Source organism: Dermacentor silvarum, chromosome 8 (assembly GCF_013339745.2).
Source record: "Dermacentor silvarum isolate Dsil-2018 chromosome 8, BIME_Dsil_1.4, whole genome shotgun sequence".
Taxonomy (NCBI): domain Eukaryota; kingdom Metazoa; phylum Arthropoda; class Arachnida; order Ixodida; family Ixodidae; genus Dermacentor; species Dermacentor silvarum.
This window is the reverse complement of record NC_051161.1, coordinates 184,899,108-184,922,065: the sequence shown is the minus strand read 5'-3', so window position 1 is coordinate 184,922,065 and position 22,958 is coordinate 184,899,108.

The window sequence follows — 22,958 nt, the reverse complement described above, 5'->3', positions numbered from 1 at the left end:
ATCCATACCGAAAGTAAAATTGGTGCTGTGTGTACAAAAAAGGAAGTGTTGCCTTAGATTACAGAACCTTTTCCAGGCCCTGTAACACGGGATTTGTCCTTTCTGAAGCGGTCGAGGGAGCCTCGCCGCTCCTTAGGCGCTTGATGCGCCGTCGGGATGGGTGTAGTGTCCATTGCCTCATGTGAGGCGCTGGACACACGCTCTTGCGAGCGAGAAATTTCGCGAGAAGGTCTCACCGCGAAGGACGAGACCTTTGTGCCCACCAGCCCGGAGGTCGATGGGGCTGCCTTTGGGCCTGAGCTGCGCCGGCTGTTGCCAGCGCCAGAAGAGGCCAGAGAGGGTGAGGCAGCCTTGACTGCACCCACCGTGGGAGCTGCTGGCGGTCCTGCGGGTTCGCTACTCATATCGCAGGCTGTCGCCGCGGGCTCTTGTGCTACCGGCAACCCTAGAGTAACCGGGCCTGTTTGCTGGTTGGGTGGAGTAGGCTTAGATCCTTCCACCCCAGGGGCAGGAGCCACAAGCGACAGCTCGCTGCGCGCGGGCTGGGCAGGTGGCAGTGGCCGCTGCGACGCTGCCCCCCGACGCGCCGCATCAGCATAAGGTGTGCTGTGGAAAAGTGAGCACCTCTTACGGGCTTCCTTGAAAGAAATATTTTCTTTTACTTTTAGGGTGATTATGTCCTTTTCTTTTTTCCAGTTCGGGCAGGAACGTGAGTAGGATGCGTGGTCACCACTGCAATTCACACAGTGAGGAGTGCCACTACAATTGTCAGAGGAGTGGCCCTGGACTCCACACCTTGCGCAAGTTATTTGACCACGACAGCTCTGCGAGCCATGGCCGAATCTTTGGCATTGAAAGCACCGTCTAGGGTTAGGGACATATGGTCGGACAGTTAACTTAATGTATCCTGTTTCGATTGTTTCAGGCAGAACGCTAGATCCAAATGTTAGCACAAGATGTTTGGTGGGGATTTCTTTGTTGTCCCGTCTGATGATGATACGTTTTACATTGGTGACGTTTTGATCTTTCCACCCTTCCAGGAGTTCTGCTTCCGATAATTCTAGGAGGTCTGCTTCTGATACGACTCCGCGTGAGCTATTCATTGATCGGTGTGGTGATACAGAAATGGGTATGTTGCCGAACGTCACAAGGTTGCCGAGTTTCTCGTACTGCTGTTTCTGAGGGACCTCAAGAAGAAGGTCTCCGCTAGCCATTTTGATCACTTTGTAACCTGACCCTAAAGCTTCGGTTAAAGATTTCGCAACAATGAATGGTGAAATTGATCTGGCCGGTTTTTGAGAGTTCTCACTGTGTACAACATGGTATTTTGGATAGTTATCTTTTGGTCGGTTGAAAGATAGGCAAAGTTCATCGGTGCGTCCCCTCTTTAGAGGATGACGATCAAGTATGCGGGGAAAAGCTGGTGTTCCCATAACGGTTTGTTTTATTTCGGCGGCAATGGCGGCCACCCACCACGGAGCCCAACTAGGGGACGCTGCAGCACCTAACGCGTAAGGCTGCAGGCGCCAACCGTACATTGCCACTATAACCTAATATATTATACCCAAGGGAGGGCACATACACAAGGTTAACCCAAGCCGCCTGTGAAGATTTGGAAGTAACGGAAGAGAAGAGATGATAGGAGAGCAAAAGAAAGGAGATAGGAAAGCAAAAGGTTGGAGAGGGGGACAGGAAAAGGCGACCACCGATTTCCCCCGGGTGGGTCAGTCCGGGGGTGCCGTCTATGTGAAGCAGAGGCCAAAGAGGTGTGTTGCCTCAGCCGGGGGGCCTTAAAGGTCCGAACACCCGGCATCGGCTCAACCCCCAGGATCCCCCTTTCCCCAGACACGGCTAAGCCGCGCACGGCTACACGCGGGAGGGTCCAACCCCCATGTGCTCGGGTACGTGGTGTCGCAACTCACCAAACGCCTGCTCACGCAGACGCCCCTGCGGGGACTTTGTAGCCTGGACCTAGTGATTCTGTCAAAGATTTTGAGACAACAAAAGGAGATATTGTGCGGACTGTCTTGGTTTCGTGCTGACTGTGGATTACATGATACTTTGGGAAGATTTCTTTTGGCTGCATGAAGAAATTAAATGTTTCATCGGTGCGCCCCCTCTTGAGGGAGCGATCAGGAAGTGAAGGGAAATTGTATTCCATGAAAAGATAGCTATATTCGGCAGGGATGGCCGCCACCCACCATGGAGCCCAACTAGGGGACGACACAGGACAAATGATTCAGTTCTGTGCACGCCAGCGGTGCATCCCCACTATAACCAAATACCTATACCCAAGGCTGGATATAATGCACAAGGTTAACCCTTGCTGCCCATGAAGTCGGAAGTAAAAGGAAAATAAAGAGAGGACAGGAAAGATTGAAAGTGAGAGAAAAAGACGAAGATTGTAGAAAAGGACAGGAAAGGGCAACTACCGATTTCCCCCGGGTGGGTCAGTCCGAGGGTGCCGTCTACGTGAAGCAGAGGCCAAAGGAGTGTGTTGCCTCCACCGGGGGGCCGTAAAGGTCCAAGCACCCGGCATCGGCTCAACCCCCAGGATCCCCCTTTCCCCGGACACGGCTAAGCCGCGCACGGCTACACGCGGGAGGGTCCAACCCTCGTGTGCTCGGGTCCGTGGTATTCGCTGTCGCTGCTGCCACATTTTCTGTTTTTCGCCTTTGTGCTCTTGCGTACGAAGTTGTTTGGTTGCCGCTTTCTTGCGAACCTGAAATGCCGACAAATTCAGAGCTTGCCAAGAGGATTGAAGCGATTGAGGCTAAACTAGAAACAGAAAGCACTCAATTCACTGACGACATCCTCGGTAAAGTTCTGTTAAGATTGCAGTCTAGTGGGCTCGATGCTGTAGAACTAAAAAAACAAGTTGAAAACCTGGAGGCAAGTGTAGGTCTCTTAAATGACATCATTGAAAAACTGCGGGAGGAAAAGCTACAGCTTGCAGCTGATAATAAAAGGCTCGCATCAGAGAACAAAGCACTGTCTGAAAGGATGGCTGAGCAGGAGCAATACTCCAGAATGAACAATGTTGAGGTTAGGGGCGTCCCCTGTACCCAAGGTGAGGACTGCATCACTGTACTGCAAACCATCGGCACGAAAATTGGGTGTCCATTAACGGTGACTGACCTTGATGTCGCTCATCGAGTCCCTACAAAAGTGCAAGACAAAAAGAACATCATAGCTAGATTCTGTTCACGCGCAAAAAAGGATGAATTTGTCAGCAAGGCACATAAGGCTAAGCTTCACCTAAGCGACATCGGTGTGAAAGCTTCTGTTGACAGCGCGGTTTACGTCAATGAACATTTGACGCCGCAAAATAAGGCACTCTTTTCGAAGGCGCTGGCTTTGAAAAAACAACACAAATGGCAATTTCTGTGGATCAGCAATTGTCAAATTAAAGCCAGAAAAGCCGAGAGAACCAGAGTTTACCGCATTGCCAGTGAATCAGACCTAGCGGTCATTACCTAAAAAGTGTTCAGTTTATACCTGCCTTAACACCTTTTCGTCCATCATGGCGTCATATTACACAACCAGCAAGTTAAATGACTTCCTTCAGAATAGTAATCGCTCTTTCATTCATTTCAATGCGCGCAGCCTCCGCAAACATTACGATGACTTCCAGAATCTGCTTTCAACTCTTTCTTACACTTTTTCAATCATTGCTGTCTCAGAAACTTGGCTTAGTGAAGTAGATAAAAACTTGTACTGTTTCCCTTTATATAAATCGGAGTATACCCACAGACAGTCTAGTAACCACGGTGGAACTGCTGTCTATATCTCGTCCGGAATCCCGTACAATCGAAGACTCGACCTCACGTTAAATACTCAAAACTGCGAATCAGTCTGGTTGGAATTCGATCCTAACTTTCTCAACATTGATAATAGAAATTTCATCTTTGGTTGCGTTTACCGTTCACCTTCTTCATCAGCTCCTGATTTTTGTATTTCTCTCGAAAATATAATGACAACGTTATCCATGGAGAACAAAAATGTCATAATTATGGGCGATATGAACATAAACTTAATGGAGTCATCCCCGAGCTCTGTCAGTTATTCATCTTGTTTTCATGGTTTTGGTTACGAATGTCTTATCAATGTCCCTACTCGTTCAGTTCTTGACGGTTCCAGCACTCTAATCGATCATGCGTTGTCTAACCTTTTGAATCCACCCGATGCAGGAGTACTTGAAACTGACATTACTGACCATTTTCCCGTCTTTATCCGCACTACATCTGCGCGCTATTCTTGTCCTAACACTTACACCAAACTTGTTTTCGATAAAACGTTATTCTCAGAAGCTGTATCTCATACTGACTGGTCTTTCGTTTTTGACACCAACGATGCACAGGTAGCCTTCTCGCGATTTCTAACAAAGTTGTTATCACACTATCATTTCCACTCTCAGATGCGCAAATGCAAAAAGAAAGTGGCGTCACCTCAAAACCCATGGCTCACCGATAGTCTGTTAAAAGCCATGCGCACACGAGAAAACCTTTATAAAAAAACAAAAAGACAACCATTCAATATAAACCTGCGCGCGCGGTACAAAAAATTCTGCAACTCACTTTCTGCTCGGCTTAAAAAAGCGAAAACCTTATATTACGAAGAAAAAATACTTAAATGCGGTTCTGATGTAAAGAAAAAATGGCAAATAGTGAATTCATTTTTGAATAGGATTCAGGGAACTGATAACATAGCCAAAATATCCCACGATGGCAATATTTATTTAGAGCCACTTAAGATTGCCGATGCTTTCAGCGATTCTTTCTTTCCTAATATCTCTACTCAAGCTAAACAGTATTTATATTCACCAAAGCGCCTTGCACAATCATTTTATATGTTTCCAACCACTCCTGATGAGGTGGTATCAGTAATTAACAATTTAAAAATAACAAGCGCTGGGCTGGATAACATTCATCCTGGTCACGTTAAATTAATTTCCAAATCAATATCATTTGTTCTGTCTGAAATTATCAACCTCATGTTTAAAACAGGCACTTTTCCTCGTGAGCTTAAACGTGGTAGGGTTACTCCGGTTTTTAAGAAAGGTGATCGATCATTACCATCTAACTACAGACCTATCTGTGTTTTACCATTCTTCAGCAAGGTCATCGAGAAAATAATCGAAAAGCGATTAATAAAGTACTTAAACAAATTTAATATTCTTTCACCTGACCAGTTTGGATTTCGTTCCGGGTATTCTACTGACCTTGTATCCCTACGCTTGTATCCCTCACTGACCAACTGAAGAAAGCCATTGATGACGGTAAATTTGCAGGATCTTTATTTGTAGACTTTTCAAAGGCATTTGACAGCATTGACCACGAGATTCTTAGTGTTAAACTAGATTCAATAGGTATAACAGGTCCTCCATTACTACTATTGCGCAACTACTTACGAGACAGATATCAGGTTGTTAGTGTTTCCGATGCTTATTCTAAACCAAAAATAACTAATTTAGGTGTACCACAAGGATCCATTTTGGGCCCGTTACTCTTTTTACTATATATTAACGATCTACCTAATTGCCTCACGTCTTCTAGATGTATACTATATGCCGATGACACAACAATTATTAATTCTGATGAATGTCTGTCAACGGTAGTAACGAGGCTTAATACTGATCTTCATAACTTGTTAGGATGGTGCAAAATGAATAGACTTACCATTAATCCCACTAAAACAAAATTTCTTCTCTTCTCATCCCAAAATAAATCATCACTATGCATTCCGCCCATTTCCATAGGTAACCATTTATTATCAGCAAGTGAAGAATGCACTTACTTAGGTGTTATTATTGACTGTAACCTAAAATTTCAGCACCATATAACTCATATTAAAAAAAAGTTATATGGAATACGAATTCTCATTAGGTCACGTCCGTTCTTTTCACGACCTGTGTTGCTCTCACTCTATTTCGCGTTTGTACACTCTCACATTAATTACTGCATAACCTCCTGGGGTAACACGTACAGTACTCACCTAAAACCCTTACAAACTATCCAGAACCAGGCTATTAGAGTAATCACGTCGAATCCACACACCGCCAATGCTAAACAGCTACTACAAGAAAATAACATTCTTGACGTTGCCGCCCTTGTCAAGTTCAACCTTGCCACTTTTCTTTTCAAGCTAATAAATGACAAGATCACATTGTCGCTATTTCCTATGTCATCTCTAACGAACACCAATCCAACACGTTTCGCGCTTCATAATAACTTCATTCTACCCAAAGTACGTACTAATTATGGCAAACAGACCGTTCACTTTGCAGCCATATCATCATGGAATACATTACCATTTGTCATAAAACTACAGAAAGCCCATAGGTTTTGCCATGAATTGAAAAATTTTTTGTTATGTGATATGTATGTGACATAGTGTACTGTATAACCCGCTCTCGTTTTAGACCTGCCATTCTTATGTACGTCAACATGTTGCTTAAGTTGTTCTTTAATTTTTTTTCCCATTTCTTTTCCCTCCACTTATATGTTAGTTTTACCTAGTTTTATTATATTACTTACTGCCGATACACTATTGACTATTAATATCGTTATTCACTTATGTCTGTATTATTATTTATCATTTTTGCAATTGTACTCATTCAGCTACCGTTCTTGCCATTGTAACTTTTATGTTAACCATGAACAGGAGGTCCCAATTCAGTCTTTACTATGGGACCTCCTTCTGTATACTTCTATCTGCAAAACCTTTTTGTGAATTAATAAAAATTTGATTGAAAATTTGATTGATTGAATGCTGACATGCGTCAGACAGTAGACACACCAAAATTGTCGGGCGTGTGTAACGACGCTCCTAAAAGGGAAGTGCATATTCGCCCGGCCGCCGGCCGAACGGCGCGAGCGGAAGTTGGCCGGCAGTGTCTCCTCATTGGCTTGTTGCGGTCACGTGATTAGTGCTGACATGCTGCATGAGAACGCGTGTTGCCGGCAGTTTCCTTTGGCAAGCTGCGGTTAGAGTGTACTAGAATGGGGGAGTGGGTCCAGCGGACGCCTTGGCAAGCGCCGAGGGTGAAGCAAAAAAACGTTGAAATTGTGGCGGCGCTGCCGTCGCCTTATTCCGAATCTCCGGCCAATAAACGTTGGCTCCGGCTATTTCGGCAGCGCTCATTGGCTGAGGCGAGGTCACGGGCTGAGTAGCTGTCGTCTGCTCGACGCACCGTCGTTGTTGCATCGTTTGCATTCTTTGCGCTGCTCTATTTTCATGTTATTTACAATAGATCGGTGGGGAATAATGTCCGTTTTGCCGCTACGGAGTATCCGCCTGTCAAAGTTCCATGCAGCCGTGGTAGGGTCTCCGACGCCACAAGCGTCCGGTCGGCGTGCGGGGCCGCTCATTGGGGAGACTGCGACGGGAGCGCCACCAACTTTTCAATTAAAAAAACACCGCATATTCACGGGGTGAATGATGATGAGTGGGCGAAGCTCCGGAGGGAATCATCTATAAAGCGTGAATCTTCCGTGTAATTCGCCCAGTCTCGCCGCACTAAATCGAACGATTGACTTCCACCAATGACACGCGCTTATGTGACGTCATTCCTATTTTATAACAGCGCCCTTCATTATAATTGCACCACCTCCCGCTTAAGGGGACGCTAGCACAAACGCGTTGGAAACGTGCAGTACTGTCTAGTAAGGGGGAGAGGCCACAGCGTCTTACGCAGCCGTTTACACATGCCGGAACGTGCACCGCGTTTGCCGACGCCATCAGCGTTTATGAATACGGGGGTAAGGCGGAGAGGCCATAGCGTCTTACACCAGCTTCTTACACGGGCCGTAACGCGCTAGCACAAACGCGTTAGAAACGCGCAGTCTTTCGTTAATGTTGGGTATTTATTGTCATCGTGGTGCGTGTGTCCATGTGCGCTTCGTGGCGTAGTAGTTAGCGCCGCGCGTTCGGAAGCGAGGGGTCCCTGGTTCGATTCCGCGCTACGGACACAGCTTTCGGAATTTTTTTTCATAAAAGTAGACGTGGCTACCTACTACTACGACGACGACTACTACTACTGCATACTACAGAGGAGGGACAGACCCACACCCTAAGGAGCTTCGCCCCTAAAAAAAGCTTCAGCGGGAAGCCTGCGTTGGACCCACTCCCCCAATCTAGTACACTCTACTGCGGTCGAGCGAAGAGTGCCGGCATAATTATTTGGCGGCTGTTTACGGAACATCCTCCGTCAAGTAAAGAGTGCCGGCCTTTTGCGCTAGGAGCCATTATTTGCCGGCAGCTTGGTTTAAAGTGCCGGCGTATCACGCTAGGATAATTAATTGCTGGCAGCTTGGTCGTATAGGTCATATTCTAGGTCCACTTTAAACGCGCTATGATGGCACCACTAACCCGGTCGTGCTCTTACCGGCAGTTGTCCTTTGCGAGCTGCCGTCGAGCGAAGAGTGCCGGCATTTTGTGCCAGAATTAGGTTAGGTTAGGATAATTCGCTAACCCGCTCATGCAGCGTGCCGGCACTAATCACCTGACCGCAGCAAGCCAATGAGACACTGCCGACCAACTTCCGCTCGCGCCGTTCGGCCGGTTGCCGGGCGAGTATCCACTTCCTCCCAAAAGCCGGCGCCTACCAGCCATGCGGACTCAAGTGTGTCAACTGTGGTGGAGCCCCCAAGGCCGAGGACAAAAAATGTTAGGCCTAACGTGCGATGGAACAAAAAATGCTAGGCCTAACGTTAAAAGACAGGAAGAGAGTGGTGTGGATTAGAGAGCAAATGGGGATAGCCGATATTCTAGTTGACATTAAGAGAAATAAATAAGCTAAAAATAAATAAAAGAGCTGGGCAGGCCATGTAATGCGTAGGATGAATAACCGGTGGGGCATTAGAGTTACAGAATGGAAACCAAGAACAGGGAAGCGCAGCCGAAGATGGCAGAAAACTAGATGGAGTGATAAAGGCAGGAAATTTGCAGGGGCAGGCTGTAATCAGCTAGGGGTAAATCCAGGGGTAATTGGAGATTGCAGGGAGAGGCCTTCGTCCTACAGTGGACAAAAATAAAGGCTGATGGTGATGAATTACCCCGTACGGTCAAACCACCAAACGCTGAAGCTCGGTGCAAAGGAACACCATGCCAGACCTAACACTCGCGGAGGGCCCACTAGATGTTCCCTGGCGCGTAACCAACAACACGCTAACAAGTGACCAATCCCTCGTTCAGATAGAGGTAGGCACGAACGCCTTTCGACGGCGAACTAAGAAACACAAATTCACCAACTGACATAAAGTTATACAAGAACACGAAGTGCCCAATTCCTCTGCCATAACTTGGATGCAATGCATACAAGACTTCAGGAAGAAGCGTGCTAAAACACTCACTCAGCTTGCTCTTGCACCCGCTGCTGACTTGAAAGTACTCATCCTTTGACCGGTTTAGAAAAGCCTGTATAAATATTGGACACGACAAAAAGCTAACAGGCACCTCAGAAAATGTGTGAACAAAGTCTATGCGGAAATGCAGACTTACTCAGAACACTTGTAAAGGGAGCAGCGGCACGAAGCCTGCCGGAAACTCTACGCTACACTGGGCCTCAAGGCGATACGGAACCTATTTGATACTCTCGCAAACTCGACGCAGGCGAAAGGGCAAAAATCAACCGATTAACAAGACTTGTAAATTCGTTCGGTGATCAAACCCAGAATTTAGAGCAGCTCAAAATGTATAGGTACAAGTATATTCCGAATCTTGTGCATCCACATTAAAAGAAATATTCGTTACACAAGCGCAATACCGAAGATGAAATCAATACACCTTTCACCATCTTCGAGCTGCAGCATGCGCTCAAGTACGCTCAAGTAAACAGGTAAGGCGCTAGGACGACATCATGCGATTAACTAACAGATGCCAAACTTATCGAAAACACACCAACTGGCCTTCCTTGAACAGATGATACTCTTTGGGTGTCGAAAACAGTTCCGTAGAAATTAAAGCTAATTTGGATAAATTTCTTGTATAAGCAAGGAAAACCTATAGTCATAACCAACTTCACAACCCTTTCATTTATTTTAGCGCAGAGAAACTAATAGATTGCACGGCTCTCACGTGAATACAATGACACCTGAAGTAAGCAGGCACTTTCCCACCTCAAATGCGAGGCTTTGGAGTGCACCTGTCGACCGAAGACGCCATACTTTAGATACAGGAGCACGTACTAACCGACCCCAGTACAGCCAAATCCAACTCCGAGCACATGACCAATTTAAGAAAGCCAAATAAAGCCGAGAGATACCTGATATGACAGAATAATTGAGACCTATCTCTGTGCACAATACAGTTCTGATCATTAACAGAGCATTAGTTAAGGGCAATGAAGGAAAACGAAAAGAAACAAAAGCGTTGACACAGAAGTAAGCACTTTGAATAACATGAATGAAAAAGTCGGATAAAAGGTTGAAATCAAAGCTGCTCTCGGGCAGGATATTCTTGATAGCCCTTACCCATTCCGCCGAAGACAAAGGACCAGTCAAGGTCGCAAGATTACTTTTCAGGCGAAAGTTGATTGCTTACATATAATCAGCATGCATCGTATATATCAAAAACAGCTAGCGTGTTACTAGTTTATCAATTCGGATCAACAAGAAGAATAAATAGAATTTCAACGAACTAAGGCTGAAAATAATTACACAGCGACTTCGATAACAAACTAAAAGCTTGTTCAACTGAAGCTGAAATCCTGCCAAATTAAAACCAAATGCAGAACGTTGCAATTTCTAGTAAACTTATTCAGATCTTTCCGAAACGTCCAGGATGGTGTCGACACGGCAAGAGGAAGCACCATCCTCCAAGCTGATGAGCACATGTTTTGTTTATGAACGTTTTAAGCGCTTCGTGAAACACTGCTTGGCACTTGAATGCTTAGGGGGAAGAATGAAGAAAAGACGCATTTATTTGCGTAAGCATCCCAATTCGTTATGTGAAAAAATGGTAATCTTGAAATGCTTGGTATAAGTAATGATCAGTACTAGCAGAATAAGAAATGCCAGTGTCTGGAACCAACGGATCGGCAGAGTGCCTTGTTTTGCCATGGCAGAGACAATCCCCCTGTTTTCGTCCTCGATGATAGAGGCAAGCACGACCGCGGTTAGTCTTTCGCTATTCGTACATGTGTCAAAGTATATTCTAGAGTAAGCGCTGGTACTGGCGTAGATTTCACTTTCAGCAACTCCGTTCACGTCGCGCGTGTGATCTGATTAGACATGCCTCATGCACTAAGCCATTTCTTAATATGTTTACAACGTTTCAAATGTTTCAAGCTCACAGTTCGCCGATCTATAAAAAGAAAGCAACAATAATTTATTCTTGCAGAAAAAGTATAATAAATGCGCGTGATAAATTGCAAATTTAAATAAGTGAAATTGTGTTTATGCTGTGCAGCTCCCACGTCGACGACCAACTCTGGGCTACCCAGCAAGCCTGCGAGGCGGCGAAAAGGCAAGACCTCGACGTCCCCACGTGGGAGGCCTAGGCCCAGCCAACTAAACTGCTGGTTTAAATAAAAGTTTGTTCCTCCTCCTCTTCCTTATGCAGATTTTTTTAATGAGCACACGAGAAGACACACAATGCCTTTACATGCACATTATACAGTACTAAGTATTGCAGTGTTATTTTATATTGCTTTGTGTCGAAATCTGAAAATTACTCGTTGAGTGCCGCTGGTTTTGGGACATGCCGCAGTCTCAAAGATGCTACCCTTCTCCAACGCTGGTCATCTTTACAGTTATCTGCGACTGTATCCGCGACGTCAGTATTAAATGACGCGAGCTTTCTGCAATGCAATATTTTATTTTAATCGTTCGACAAGCTAGCATATTTTTTCCCTTTTTTCCCTATGGCGGACATATCGCAGTGTATCTTGTTCTGAAAAAAGAGAAAGTAACCTTTAGATTGCAGTCTTCCTTGGCTTCGAGTATTATGAAGAAGAGGAAGATTCGATGGCGTTGCGGTGAGTGGGCCCTTCGTCCTCACAGTTGAATTTCATAACTGGTTTTATTTATTTTAATTTTTCTTTCAGTTCTTATAAGATGTACAAAAGTAATTTGATAGTGCGCGCATCGCTGTTAAATCTGTAGCGACAATATAGCACTGCATTAGGTCTAAAATACAATTTGATTCCGAGGATCGCTTTAGGCCTCGCGATATTCGTTTTCGCTTTCTTTCGGCTGCGCGGCCGTACTGCTTATCCGTAATTACGGCAGTACATCTGCCTTACAGTAGAAAGAACTTGTGCTAAAGTCAATTACAGTAAGCAATTCAATCGCAATATTATGAAACACATGGTGACAGATGTTCATCCCGCTTCCAACCATGAGCGTTGCTTTCAATTGCCTGTCGCCCAATGTTGCAGGTTTCTGCTGCCTGTTTGTGCACTGCACGCAGCTGTGACGTCCACGTCTGTTCTAGGACTTAGTCTAGACAAAGCAGACGGAGGCTACAAAGACATCTTGGTTGCGATCCATGAGTCGCTTGCTCCGCACGACCGCCTAATAGATGTTATCAAAGTGAGTTGTTTCTATCTGCACCTGAACCAGTTACATTTGGAGAGGAACGGAAATAATACTTCAAACGACATTATCGGAGACTCCTCTACTGCATGTTTTATCTACCACCATTCGTAGACAAGGCTTCTATCGCAATATCTTGTACAGTTTTTTTACACATAAAGGCAACTGTTGGTTGCGACACGTGAAGGTACGCAAACTACCCAGTTCAGAAAGTTAAGACAGCAATGTTGAACTACTGCATGATTTGACCAACAATATTTTCTGCACTCCATAGGCATGTCGCCAACTTGTGCTTTCACCCTGTCTAAGCAATGCCGTCAATATCACACTGCAGTGTCAGAGGCTTTAATTCACAAAATCTATGTGGCTGGTTGAACGAGTCCTTTCACACCATTTCTGGACCTTGTTTATCCAACGCGAAAGCGCCATCCCATACAAAATACTTTCTTACTTTCTTTAGAACTCTTGCCAACTGTCTATCAACTTTAGTAACATCCTGCGTAATTTTACTTTCTATTACCACATGTTACAAGAAAGTTGGTAGGATCTGTTTTTACTTCGGTTTGAAGAAAGTTTGTTTAAAGAAAGTTTAAAGAAAGTTGGTAGGCTCTGTTCTAACTTTCGTTTGTAGGAAGTTCGTTCAAAGAAAGTTTAAAAAAAGCTGGTAGGCTCTGTTCTTACTTCTGTTTGAACAAAGTTTCTTTAAAGAAAGTTTAAAGTAGGTAGGCTCTGTTTTAACTTTCATTCATACGAAGTTTGTTCAAAGAAAGTTTTAAAAAAGTTGGTAGGCTCTGTTTTTATTTTCGCTTGAAGAAAGCTTGTTTAAAGCAACATTAAAGAAAGTTGATAGGCTCCGGTCTTGCTTTCGCTTGAAGCAAGTTCGTTTGAAGAAAGTTTAAAGAATGTTTAAGGAAAGTTGGTAGGCTCTGTCTTTACTTTTGTGTAAAGAAAATTATAACAATTGTATTTGTTTCGTTCATTTTATCATTTAACACTGCAATAAAGAAGCATAACATGCAATATCTGTAATACAATAATTAGTACGAATAACCTGAGTGTCATATTGCTAATTGCTTCCTGCATTTTAAGAGAAAGCGAGGAGACAGGATAATATTTGTTCTTACGCGTGCATATATAATCAGCAGTAGCTAATGTAAAATATCTTGGCGTGCCACAGTGAAATTGTGTCGTACGTTTTCCTACTTCAAAAGAAAAAAAAAGGTTGACCAATAATGGTACTCGAACACGGGACTTCTGCTTGTGAGGCAGACACGCTACCACCACTCCACGTATTAGCATCTGCAGGACCAATGCAAGGACTATACACTTTCTGACATGTCATGGGGCCGTTTGTTTTCACGACGCTTACCTTTTTTTTCGGAATTCGGCTTCTTAAGAAACCTTATACCTTTACTATTTTTTGCAAACTATACACAAAACTTGGCTTTCTCGCAAATGCGTTACCCGCGGTCACTGTTAAAAGAGCCTTTCTTTTCAAAACTGCGGGTGATCGCGGTGTTGATATATTGGCGGAATTCGTACGGCAGCACAGATTCCGTAAATGCTTGCTTGGACGAACAAGTCAATAATTTAGGATTGTCAGTTGGCTGAGTAGTCAGTTGTGTACCTGGCATGGCAGCTGCTGAAGCCGAAGCTTCAGCTGCCGTAGCACGCCAGCCATCGCCACGTTTTGTCACCTTTATTCCTAACGATAAGATAAAATATGGTCTCACCAATTCAAGATGAGGGCACGTATTTTCGAAAACGCTACACTTGGCGCCATAATTAACGTGTATATGGGCGGTGATCACGAATATATGCTCGGTAAGTGCCATATTAGCCCGTAGGCCGTCCGCCATTTCAAGCAGACGGAGCTGCGCGGGCGGCGCGTGGATTGGCTCATGCTTCAGCTGCGACTTCCCCTGAGTGACAAATGCAAATCTCGAAGGCCATGCTCCTGAAGCGATGCGAATCGAGGAGGCAATTTCTCCTTCTTTAACCGAAGTGTGGCGCTGCTGCAGTGTTTTGTTCGTTTCAACAGCAAGTAATACCCATAGTGAAGCAATATAAGTACCTCGGCGTACACATAAACGAATGAAAGGATTACTCAAACAACCACCAAGATAATCTGAAAATAAAGAGGAAGCGGAATGCAGCAATTATGAAACACAGAGCACTGTGGGGCCACAATAAGTATGAGGTGGTGCGTGGAATCTGGAAAAGGAGTAATGGTGCCAGCGCTAACATTCGCAAATGCCATTATATGCTTAAAATCGGATATATTGGCGGGTTTGGAAGTTAACCAAAGATCAGTAGGCCGGTTGGCTTTGGGAGCACACGGTAATACCACAAATGAGGCAGTGCAGGGTGACATGGGTTGGGCCTCTTTTGAAGTCAGAGAAGCACAGAGCAAAATTAGTTTTGAAGAAAGGCTCAGGAACATGGATGAAAATAAATGGGCGGCTAAAGTGCACAAGTATCTCTACATGAAAAGCGTAGACACAGAATGGAGGAAGAGGTCAAGGAAGTTGGCAACCAAGTACAGGATAATCGAAACTGCAAATAGACAACCAGGAGTCATCAGAAAGAAGTGAGAGGAATAGAGACCGTGAATTGTATGCAAAGAATGGAAACAAAAAGGACAATGGAGATTTATAAGAATGAGAAGAAAGAAATTAGAAGGGAAAATCTGTACGATATCACAAAGGGCAGTGCCTTGCTATTTGAGGATCGAGCCGGTTGCCTAAGGACGAAACATATCGGAACTAGATGAGACATGTGAATGCTGCAGTAAAGATCCAGAAACCACTCAGCACATCCTGATGGAATGCGACGGGATCCACCCAGCGAGAACCGTAGGTAACGTGCAACTCCCAGAAGCGCTTGGTTTCAAAGTGGAAGGAAACATAAACAGATCAGCCGTAGAGATCAGCAAGAGACGATTGGAGTACTGGTGAAAAAAAAGCAGGGAAAAGATGGATATGACCTGATCTCTTAAAATCATAGGCAGCGGCACAAGGTAAATTTTTGAAAAAGAGAAATAATAATGAGAGGTATACAAAATGCTAGATAAAGAACATGTATAGTATACCTGATTAAATCAAGCAGGCTAGGTGACTATTTGTCGCCGCCCCGCTTGAAAGGGGATGCCAATAAATCATCATCATCATCATCGTTCTGTAAATATTCTTCAATAAATCTAATCTAATCCAAGTTGCTGTAGCTTATGGACCACGTTGGCTGTGCGCGAGTGCTCGTTGCAGTGAGCCGGTAGTTGAATTTTATATTAGAAGTGCCTAGGCAAAATTTGCTCCTTATCGTGTGCGTTAATTATCGCACAACCTCTGGACTCGTGAAATGCCGTGTGTTTTGTGCGATACACCAATGTCAACAGTGTCTTAGTACAACGCCCGTCCGAGCTGCCTTTGTTCTCGCCTGCCAGCGCTCTCTGGTGAAAAGCCTGGTACTGCATGGGGCTTCGAGTCACAGTGTATCGAAGAATTTGTTGAAGGTTGTGCTTTCGTGGTGCTGTATTTCATCGGTAGTTCTACAGTGTTTGCGCCCGTAAGAGAGTTGGTGCCACGGTACCTGTGAGACGAAGGAGCGTTTGCTGACTACGTCTTGAAAGGTAAGCAAGCTTGGCGCTTGTGCGCGTTGTTGTAGCTTATGGTTCATGTAATGAGTTTTGTGTGGCTAGAGCAGAGCGTATTCTAAGCGTAAGTTGCCCATGTTTCTTTGCATATTTAGTAAGCAATTTTACGAATGTTTCCGTTGATGTTATCGCGTACTTGCATTTTCCTGTGAACTTTGCTACCCCGTCTGATTGCTATAACTGAATGGGAACACAATTATGGAAACACTGGAAGTTAGTTTGTTGCGTAGTTTCCCGGCAGAAAATTATTCCTTATATAGGCATTTCCGCGAGTTCACTGCAGGTGTGTATACGTCAATGCGTCATGGGCTTCACGCGTTGGCACAGGATAGCTATGTTTGATGCTTGCGCACATATGAGCTTGTATGAAGACTTTTTTTGTATACAGTTCACTTTGAAGGCCCGCGTCGCGAGAACCTGTCTGTATTCTATATTGAACTATGGAGCCTGTCGTGTTCTTTATTGCAGGGCAGATATACGCCGATATTTCAATGACGAGGTTTCTTTTTAATCGAGACATCTCAATCAGACGCTAGCTTTTACTACATTATATACATATTCATCTAAAGAACAGTATGTCAGCTCTTCCAGTCAGGTAATGACTGTGCCTTGCAGTAATACAGTAAGGGCTGTGATTTCGTAGCGATACTTTGCGCTCGATCCTACGTCACTCTTACCACCCACCCTGAACGGCCAGCTATTCCAGTTCATAACACAGGCGGAGCGTCGGTCTAACCCCTGACGAAGAGGCAGAAGGAATACCATCGCTATACAAACACGGCCTAGGATTCAAAAGACTTTTCATGTGCTCAATAATTCTTTCATAATCCAATGCTCTTTTGTTTACGACATATTTGAGTTTCGAGGATTTTCCTGGTAGTCTTATGTTTGCTGCATTCCCGCCTGGAATCTCACTTCTTATAAATAACCATGTAACTTCCTGAGATATAATGATGAGAGATTTGTACGAGACACACATTAATGTAGCTGCTAGTGTGGGGCTCTTTGCAATTCACTATTACACTGATATGACAGGTTTCCAGATTCACATTGCAATAAACTATTCATTTCTTGCAGTTGAAGGCTATGCGGATTCTGGAGGCATCCCACAGGAACCTGCAGCACTGCGACAAGCTGGAGAGCACCACTATAAAACACCTGATCAGCGTGCTCTTACAAAGGTGCGTACAAAACTGTCATTGCCTTGTGTCTTGTAGGATATATTTCTGTAATATGCAATCATTTTACTGTGTGTGCCATTTTCATGATTTCTAGTGGCAAATCACTTGCATTTCAGTTTTGGCCATCTGGAGGGCCCTCAGTTTATTTAACGTACCTTTAACTAGCCTCCTCTGAGCTAAATAGAACCCTGACTTGAGTAACTGCATGATATACTCTGTACAGACTGTATATTAATCTAGTCAGCTTACCTTTTTAAGATAATCGCCCTTCTTCTTCTTTCTGGGGTTTTACGTGCCAAAACCAGTTCTGATTATGAGGCACGCCGTAGTGGAGGGCTCCAGAATAATTTTGACCACCTGGGGTTCTTTAACGTGCACTACAATGCAAGCACACGGTTGTTTTCGCATTTCGCCTCCATCGAAATACGGCCGCCGCGGCCGGGATGCGATCCCACGATCTAAGATAATCGTTGATAAGCATGAGGTCGAGATGTGTTTTTTATTATGCAGTATTGTGAAGCTCACTTCTCACACTATTGCCTTTGCGCCTATATTGTTCCCTCTAATCGGTCACACTTATGTATGGCGTACCGTACTTCATCTCCTAAAATTAGCATACAAACAGCAACATTTTCTTCTTTATTAGGTACCTGCTGAATCCCTAGCCACAGTATGAGAAGGTAATTCCTCAAGCATATACCAAACCAATAACTTTTTAATGTGACAAGTTTAATATGCACCCCAAGTACAGGTTGGCTTCAAGCAGGAAGCTGGCCTCCTTTGTATTTTACCGAAATTTGAGGTTGTAACGCAAACTGCTAAATCACAACAATCCACACAGTGCAGTAGTTGCAAGCCACCATGAAAGTGCAGCTGAACGCTGAGTGTTCACCGTTACATTGGCACTTCTTTTTCTGCGGGTAGTAGTTGCAAGCCACGACAGTGCAGCTGAACGCTGAGCGTTCGCCTTTACATTGGCATTTTTTCAGCGTGTCTCTGCCCTTCTCAGTTGACATTGGATAAAGCTTGTTCTTTGCTGTCACTTATCTGAAATGCAAACAATTCTTTTTACCTTTTCTTTCATATTACTTGTCAGCTGTCTAATACACAAGCTTCCGGTGACATGGTAACAGTGCTGACTACTGCCCAGAACATGTGTGCATCTGTGGTTTGTGGTACCACATGCTCACTACCTCGGATTTACTGAGACTGTCACAAGGAAGCTTGCTTCATGCTCAAGCTGCCCTGCACTTGATGGAAATATTGAAATAGTCACTTTTAATATAATAATTTGTTGTGGTTTTAAGCAAATTGAGTTTTCAAACTGTGAATAATGCGCACTAGAGGGTCTATAAAAATGTTTTCTACTTCCTAAAGACATGGTTTAGGCAAAAAGTGCTTTACGCATGTCATCGGATTTATTGAGTTCGGCATATCTCGCTGAAGCCGTTCCAAAAACTTTGAGTATCTTTACTGCAACTGATTTACGGCTACTTTACACAAGTGTACGATTCCTACATGTAACACATGCATATTATGTGCAGCAGTTCTGCTTAGCAATGCTTCAGTCACTTTTTGGGTGGCGTTCCAATACCCACAAGGACGTCGCCCAAAAAGAGATTTGCACCCCAGAAGTGGTGAATGCCATTCTAAGTATGTATGGCAAGGCAGTCAGTTGAAATCTTCGTTTTGATGTGGGTCATTCGAAGTCAATTCTTGTGGATGACTGCATCATGCTATCTCGTCTAGATACAGTTCATAAGGCTAACTATTATTGCATGTTTCCTCCTTTAGGCTTGCAGCAAGAGGGATATCAAGAACAAGGGAGATATCAAGACCACATTATAGTCATGCTGAGTGTGGCTTCTGAGGGCATGTATGAAACGGTTGGAAAATAACATCAGTGTTTGAAAAGATTGGTGTGTTTCGCCTAAGAGGTACATACTTTTATATGTTCAAGGTTGCATCAGAACACACCAGACATTTTTAAAAATGCTGGAAAAAGGGGATAAATGTCACCAGGACGTTTCTAGGACGAGCACCAGGAAGTTGGAAAAAAGTTAACAAGAAGTTGCTAGAGCAAGCGAATAGAAAGTTAGAATAAAGTTACCGGGAGGTTTTTTAGGGCAAACAGCAAAAAGTAGGAAAAAAGTTACTAGGATTTTCTATGAAGTAAAAAGATGCTCTGCTTTAATGTTGAAGGATGTTCACTTCATCGTTTAAAGAAAAAGTTCGTAAATAAAATTTTAATTGAATATTGGTGGCCATAGTCGACAGATGTTGGTATAAAGTATTTAGGAAGTTTAAAAAATGGTATGAGAATTTCAATAGAACCGTTGGTAGGTTTTGTAATATTTGCCTAAAAATTTAATTGAAAGTTACTAGAATTTTGTGTAAGGGATAGCAGAGGAAGCGTGAAACTTTTGGAGAAAACTGCACACTTATCGGCCTCATAACTCTGGATGCCCGCACCATAAATCAGTCAGAAGAAAAATTGGCAAATGACAAGGCAAGATGTATGCAGTGAAAGATAGGCAGGATAATGTCATCAGCAGTTTCTGTGATATACTAAAGGTAGTGTAAGAATTGTATACTGACCTATACAGTACCCAGAACAGCCATGCTACCTTCAATCGAAGTAGTGATAGACAAGATACAGAGGCTCCTTCTATAACTAGCGATGAAGTTAGGAAGGCCTTGCAAGACATGACTAGGGCAAGGACCAAGAGAAGATGGCATAAAGGTCGACTTAATCAAAGATGGATATATGCTTGAAAAGCTTGCGTCCCTTTTATACGCAATGCCTCACGACTTGGATGTGTACCAGAGATCTGGAAGAATGCCAACAGATACTTTTGCACATTTCAAGTAAACAAGTGCATCGAGTTCACAATTGCCGTCACGATCAACGATGCCAAACGCTGCAGCGCTACGCGACGCGGGCGCGCCAAAAAAAAAAAACTGTTCTCCTCTGAAGATAACTGCGAGGCGTAGTGGAACAGATTCATTTTCTTAAGCGCTCAAACAAACAGGACGAAAGGCGACACAAGTCCTTGTGTCTCCTTTTCTTCGTCTGTTCTTGTTGCGCGCAAAAATTTAAGAAAAAAAGTTCTCTCTCCTGGCATTTTGCTATCGCCATCGGTCGTCACGATGTCACCAGAGCGCATCTGGTGATGTCAACCACGTCGACGATGTCATGGTCGAGGAAGAACCTACGCCTTCCGGTTAGTCTGCTAGCAGGTACGCGCGCTCCCTGCTCTTCCTCTCCGTGTTGCTCGCTTGTGCGCGCTTGCGAATCAGTAATTACAGCCCGCAACGCAAGTGCCAAATGCTCGCGTTCCAACATAGTCGTGCTTAGCGGTCTGATTAGCTGCGCAAATAGAGTGCGACAGTGTTGCTGGGCTTTCTAGACGTGCGCGCAACACAGGGTCCATAGTGGCATGCTTCGCATGAGAACAAGCTGGCACGGAAGCAACAGCGGGTAGCCGAGAAGCGCTGGGTCGCGGCAAATGCCCGTTCACGTTACCGGCACGGTAACTCGCCGCACGCTGTTTGCGATTCGCGGGCCGCCGTTCGACAGCGGTTTTTGCTCGCGAACGACGAGATTTCCTTGCCGTACGTAGAGAGGATGAGACCGGGACTCATTGTGCGGCAGCCTCACAGCCGCTGATAGCTCTACGGCGCCGATATCGTAGCCAGGCCTTTTCCGGTTTCCCTCGCGCTTAAGCGGATGGCGCCTCGAAATGAATTACCGACGGTCACGAGCCGAAATATTTTCTTATCGTTGTTGTCGCTCTTCGCAATAATTGTGCACACGAAAAAAATACGCTGTTAGGAGCGCCGTCCGCTGCGATGCCAGCACAGCCGTCGTCTCCCGTCGGTAGCCGTGCACTGCAGCTGAGCTCGACCAGTATCGGAGCTCTCGTTCATGTTAAACGTTTGACAGCGGATTTAGTTTTTCATAATATGTACAATTTATGACTATCGCTTCATCTAGCGGAAATAATTTTGCTTGGAACAGAAGCTGCAGCCGATGTTTTCATCGCCGGCGGCGGAGGCGCGCAGCTTCGCGCTTTATCAATTGGCCCGTTGATCGTGCAGCGGGCGGTGCACCGGCCGAACTGCCGTATACTTGAACACCTCTCGAGCGGCAGACATTAGCGCGGACGTGCCTTAACCGAAGTGGGCAGTGTTTTGAGAAGCACGTTGGCGACGAAGAATGTCACTTGACATTTGGAGGAGCACTCGACGAGGAGAGTAGCGAAGGAAAGAGCGAAACGACCGAGGACCGTGTTTCGATCATCAAGCGCGTGTAACACCGTATTACGGCACCGTTTCGAAACATTCTCGCGGCTACGTGTTCGCTGTAGAGTCGTGTACAACTGCAACACTTCAACTAAATTTCGACCTCTGGGTGGTTTAGGGCCCTTTACAAGGGAGACGTTAAATAATTTAAAAATTATAGGATCATTAGCTTGCTTTCACTACTGTATAAAATATTCAAGGTGATTTCCAATATAATCATACAACACCTCACTACCATCAACCAGCAGCTGGCTTCAGGAAATTATATATTACAATGGATCGCACCAATATTGTTATACGTACAATCGAGAAATCTGCGGAGTACAATGAACCTCTCTATATGGCTATCATAGATTGTGAAAATGAATTTAAATCAGTAGGACACCATCATCACAGAGGCATTGCACAATGACATAGTACAGGGATACGTGAATATCTCGCGAAATATCTACAAAGATTCCACAGCTGTTTTCGTTCTTCCCAGACTAGTAGAACATTGTGTATGAAGAAAGGGGTCAATCAAGGAGGCACAATCTGTCCAGTGCAATTTACTGCAGGCTTAGAAGAACTATACACGCTATTCGACTGGGAAGGCTTGGGTGTGATAATCATAGGCGAATAGTTCAACAACCTTCGGTTTGTGAATAAAAAAAATATTGTAGGCTGCACTAGTGTGCAACAGGCTAAAGAAACACACGGAGATGATCGGCACTTAGCACTACCAAGTCATCCCCACCATATTTTCCGGAATCTATTGAATATTGATCAATAATGAATTACCTATCGATTGCCTATGGATTGGCTATCGCAAGGTATTGGCCACGTATTTGGGCTAGGTTAAGCACTACCAAGTCATCCTCAGCACTTTCCGGAATTTATTAATTATTGATAGATTATAGATTACCTATTGATTGGCTATCGATTGGCTATTGCAAGGTATTGGCTGCGTATTTGGGCTAGCCTTAAACATCTTCGCTAGTTCACAGGGGTATGTGCCACTGCGCTTAGCACTACCTCCAGGTCCTGCACTACCTCCAGGATCGGTACAGAATTTCTGTTCGCATGTTACGGACCCCCGCTCGGCTTAAACAGCTCCGCTGTTCAAAAGGCGATGATGACGATGAACTCCGGATGAACCCCGTTTGACTTTGACGGGTTATATCCACGATGACTGGGGTGAGCTTTCTATAACGCGACCACTCCCCCCGGTTATCAACATACGTCCTATGCTCTCTGAACGCCGAGCGAGATGCTAAATTTAGCTCCGTTTGTTGTCATTCGCGG